This window comes from Tupaia chinensis, unplaced genomic scaffold (genome assembly GCF_000334495.1).
Source record: "Tupaia chinensis unplaced genomic scaffold, TupChi_1.0 Scaffold000443_1, whole genome shotgun sequence".
NCBI lineage: Eukaryota > Metazoa > Chordata > Mammalia > Scandentia > Tupaiidae > Tupaia > Tupaia belangeri.
Genome location: NW_006159948.1, coordinates 14,975 through 20,452, shown reverse-complemented (window position 1 = coordinate 20,452; position 5,478 = coordinate 14,975). Strand labels below are relative to the sequence as shown.

The 5,478-nt window shown below is 41.2% G+C and overlaps 1 pseudogene; it reads left to right on the top strand.

Annotated features, from left to right (window-relative positions):
- Nucleotides 1-784: 784 nt before the first annotated feature.
- On the top strand, nucleotides 785-1,688 carry LOC102475416 (40S ribosomal protein SA-like; annotated as a pseudogene).
- The last annotated feature ends 3,790 nt before the right edge of the window (nucleotides 1,689-5,478 follow it).

The window sequence follows — 5,478 nt, the reverse complement described above, 5'->3', positions numbered from 1 at the left end:
TCTGTCTCTTTTTGATCAAACTGGAAAATAATACCAATAAATAAAGTTAAATAAAAATAATAGTTTAAAAAAAAAAAACTGGGAGAGGGGACCAGCAGTTGGCATAATGGCTATGTCACTGGGCTCCCATGTAGTCGACTGTGGTTTGAGTCCTGGACTCGGTGGCTTAAACTCACGCCAGATGTGTGTGCGTGCTTGCCCAAGATCCTGGGAGAAGAGAGGAGAAGGGATTGTGGCATGGCCATCTCCCCGGGGGGTGATTTCTTGCTTTCTGTTTCTCTGTCTCTGTCTTTCTAGCAAACACAAGTGCCCTATAGCAAAAAACCTCTTAAAAAACAAAATTAAAAAAAATGAGACAGAGATGAAGAAAGTAATTCCATTTACACACACACACATACACAAAATACCTAGAAATAAATCAGACCACAGAAGTCAATGATCTAGGGGCTGGCAGGTGGTGTGGTGGATGAAGGCACTGGACTCCCACATGGCTGATCACAGTTCAAGTCCCAGACCTGACAACTTACTTTCTCACTTTCCCTCTCTCTAATTATTTTTAAGATATATATATCCTCAAGCCTGGTCTCCAGATTACAGAATCAAAATTTTTTTTTAAAAAGTCAATAATCTCTACTATATCCACTACTAAAAATTATAAAAACTGAATAAAAAATTGAAAAAAGACACAGAAAATAGAAAGACATCCTTTATTCATGGATTGGAAAAATCAGCACAGTTAAAACATCAATACTATGCTTTCTGCAGTACCCGAACAAGGGTCCATATGGCGTTGTTCTGGGTTCCTGATGGAGGCGCCCCTCATGTCCCACAGATGAAGAAGGAGGATGTCCTCAAATTCCTTGCAGCAGGAACCCACTTAGTTGGCATCAACCTTGACTTCCAAATGGAACAGTACATCTACAAAAGGAAAAGTGATGGCTTCTACATCATAAATCTGAAGAGGACCTGGGAGGAGCTTCTGCTGGCAGCTCGTGCCATTGCTGCCACTGAAAATCCTGCTGACGTCAGTGTCATATCTTCCAGGAACACTGGGCAGAGGGCTGTGCTGAAGTTTGCTGCTGCCACTGGAGCCACTCATATTGCTGGTCACTTCACTCCTAGAACCTTCACTAACCAGATCCAGGCATTGTTCTGGGCGCCGCATCTTCTGGTGGCTACTGATCCCAGGGCCGACCACCAGCCTCTCACAGAGACATCTTATGTTAATCTGTCTGCCACTGCTCTGTGCAACACAGATTTCCCCTCTGTGTGGATATTGCCATCCCATGCAACAACGAGGGTACTCATTCAGTGAGTGTGTTGTGGTGGATGCTGGCCAGGGAAGTTCTGCACATGCGTGACACCATTTCCTATGAACATCCATTGGAGGTCATGCCTGATCTCTACTTCTACAGAGATCCTGAAGAGATCGAAAAGGAAGAACAGGCCACAACTGAAAAGGCTGTGACCAAGGAGGAATTTCAGGGTGAATAGACTGCTCCAGCTCCTGAGTTTACTGCCACTCAGCCTGAGGTTGCAGACTAGTCTGAAGGCATGCAGGTGCCCTCTGTGCCATCTAGCAGTTCCCTACTGAAGATTGGAGGGCTCAGCCTGCCACCGAAGACTGGTCTGAAGCCCCCAATGCTCTGGTCACTGAGTGGGTGGGAACAACCACTGAGTGGTCTTAAGTCTGCTCTTCCACAGACTCTTATACAAAGTGGAAATAAGGTTGATAAGGAAAATAAACAAGTTCATAAAAATTTTAAAAATCAATACTACCCAAAGTTATCTACAAATTCAATGTAATTCCTATCAAAATAACAGCATTATTTGCAGAAACAGAAAAAAATTATAAAATTTGTGTGGAATCACAAAAGATGCCATATTGTCAAAGAAATCTGTGCAAAAAGAATAAAATTGGAGGCATCTCACTACCTGACTTTAAAATATTTTACAAAGCCAATAATAACCCAAACAGCATGGTACTGGCATAAAAACAGACACATAGATTAATGAAACAGAAAAGAGAATCCAGAACTAAATCCAACAACATACAAGCAGCTGATTTTTTTAAAAGGGTACAAGACAATTCATTGGACAAAAGAAAGTCTTTTCAACAAATGGCGCTGGGAAAACTGGACATCTACCTGCAGAAAAATAAAACTACATCTCCTTCTCTCACCATTTACAAAAATTAACTAAAACTGGATTAAAGATTTAAACATAAAGTCTGAAGCCATAAAACTACCAGAGAAAAACACCAGAGAGACACAAAAAGATATTGGAATAGGCAAAGATTTCTCAAACAATACCCCTAAAACAAGGGCAACAGCATCAAAAATAGGCAATCAGGATTACATCAAGCTAAAATGCTTCTGCACATCAAATGAAACAATAAGCAACTCACAAAATGAGAGAAACTATTTGCAAACTATACTTCTGACAAGGAATGTCTACCAGAATATGTGAAGAACTCAAACAGCTCACCCATGCAAAAATAAAAATAAAAACATTTAATAATCCAATTTAGAAATAGGTCATTGAAAACAAATAAATGGCTAATAAGCATTTGAAAAAAAACTCGACATCTCTTATTATCAGGGAAATCAAATCAAGACCACAATGAGGGACCAGCAGTTAGCATAATGGCTATGTTGCTGAACTCCCATGTAGTCAACCGCAGTTCAAGTCCCGGACCTGGTGGCTTAAACTCACGCCAGGCGCATGTGCATGTGTGCCCAAGATCCTGAGATGAGAAGGAAGGAGAAGGGATTGTGGTGTGGCCATCCCCCTGGGGACTAATTTCTCGCTTTCTGTCTCTCTGTCTTCTGGTTTTTTGGGTGGGGATGTGCCCCATAGAAAAAAAAAAAAAAAAAAAAAAAACTCCAAAAAAAAAAAGACCACAATGAGATATTACCTAGCTCTAGATGGAATTGTTAAGATCAAAAACATAAGGAATAACAAGTGCTAGTAGAGAAAGGGGATGAAAAAGGTATCCTTGTACACTGCTGGTAAAATTGCAAATTAGTAGTCACTGTGGAAAATAAAACAATTATTTTATTTAACTTCATTTCTTATTTAAAAATAGAACTACCATATGACCCAGTAATCCACTGTTTGGTATTTCCCCAAAGGACAGGAAATCATTTTGTTGGAGGGACATTTGCCCATCTATTTACTACAGCATTATTCACAATAGCTAAGACAGAATAAACCAAAAAGCCCAATAACTAATGAATGGATTAAGAAAATGTGGCACATGTGCATAATGGAATACTACTTAGCCTGTAACAATATCCTGTCATTTAACACGAAGTGGACAAACCTAGAAGATATAATGCTAAGTGAAATAAGTCAGACTATAAAAGACAAACACTGTTTGTCCCAACTTAACATATACTGAATGCTTGTATTCTATGGAGGAAACTGAATGATTCAAAGCATAGAAGTAGAGAGAATAATGGCAGATATTGAAGTATGCATGAGGATTGGGTGTGGGAGGTCATATGTTACAAGAATTTATGTAAATATATATAATAGTTTATGAAATGATATTCCATAGCAGAGTAAAAAAATAATAATAATAACATTGACAATACAACTCATACATTAAAAAGAAACTGAAACTATTAGGTATGAGCATGACATAATGTTCAAGGCTGAAGGAGATGCATATGTCTGTATCCTTGCTTTATTACACACTGTATGCATGCTTTGAAAAGCCACACAATACTCCACAAAGATAGACACACAAAAAATACATAAACCAGAAATCACAAGAAAAAAAAATAAGAAAGCAAGAAAGAGAAAGCAAGCAAGAAAGAAGGCAAGAAAAAGGAAGGGAGGAGAGGGAGGAAGAAATGAAGAAGGAAAGAAAGAGAGAAGAGGAAGGAAGAAAGAAGGAAGAGAGAGTGGGAGGGAGGAAGGGAGAAACGGTGGCAGGGAGGAGAGTGCCAGGTTTGAGACACCAGGAATGCTCTGGTTGGGGGAAAAAAAAATGTCAGAGTGCCAGACAGGAAATGTGGCAGATAGAGTCAGGAAGCCACTCCGGGACCAGATCAAGAGCCTGGAATTTCAGATTAAGAGAACTGGACTCTGTGTACTATAGAGTAATTCTGAATGTGTAAAGACTCACTTGACAATGGTGTGTCCACTGGGTTGGAGAGTGTCCACTGGATTGGATTAAGCATAAAAACCAATTAAATAATGATTTAGGCAACAAGTAATAAAGCCTAAGAGGGAAAAATAGACAGTGGGAGGGGAATAAGAGACTAGGGAAAAAGAATATAGCAGACCTGACAACTGATTGGAGGTAGGGGCAAGGAAGGCTGAAGAGTTCCTGTGATAGGCTTTCAGGAAAGAAAATTCCATTGAGAAGTCAGGCAACACAGGAATAGGACAGGGCTGCAGAAGGCCTAGAGAAGCAGCAATCAGTTCCAATTAAAGCAAACATGCTCTGTGTACTGGAACACATCCAGAGGTGTCTATAGTGGTTGGAAATTCAGAACTAAGGCAGGAGAGGCTTTCAGGGCTCTGGGAACTGCACATACTGGAATGATTATTGTAATCATGGCAAGGCAGCAACCTGCAAGAGAGACTGTGGAGAGAAACCAGGGCAAGAGCAGAAACCAGTGGAAGAGAAGGAAGGAGAGCAGCTGGTGGCAGCAACAAGACAGGCAGGGGCCACTTAATGAGCTAGACACCATCAACGCCCATGGATTGGAGAGGGCACTTGATTTTGGTTTCATAAAAATTCTCAAACACACGGGACCAGCAGATGCTGTAATGGTTACGTCGCTGGATTCCCATATAGTCCACAGCAGTTCAAGTCCTGGACCCGGCGACTTAAACTCATGCCAGGCACATGTGTTTTCCATGCCCAAATCCCAAGAGGAGTATGAAGGAGAAGGGATTGCAGTATCAGTCATACCCCCTGGGGAATAACGTCTCACTTTCTGTCTGTCTTTCCAGTGAGCGCACACACCCAATGGCAAAAAAAGAATCTCTCTTTAAAAAAAAAAAATTCTCAAACACACAAGAGTAGAGACATAAAAACCTCATTCAAAATTAACCGACTGGCTCAGCCACAGGGGCACAGCAGTAACACTGCAGCGCTGGAGGTCATATGAAGATTGGGTCCAGTTCCTGGGTCTACCTGGAAGAGATGCCAAGTATCCTTGTGCGCACCCATGATCCTGGCTGGCTAGGGAGCTGGGGAGAGGATCACCAGGTGAGACCCTGTTGAGCGTGCCTCTCTCTCTTTCAATAAAATTTCCAAAAAATTAACAAAGATTCGGATGCAGCCACACTGTCCCCTTTTGCTACTTTACTGAAATATTGCATCATTGGAAAAGCCATGATGCATTTTTTTTTTTGGAGAGGTTTTTTCGCTATAGGGCACGTGCACTTGCCAGACAGACAGAGAGAGACATAGAGACAGAAAGCGAGAAATCACCCCCCAGGGGGGATGGTCACGCC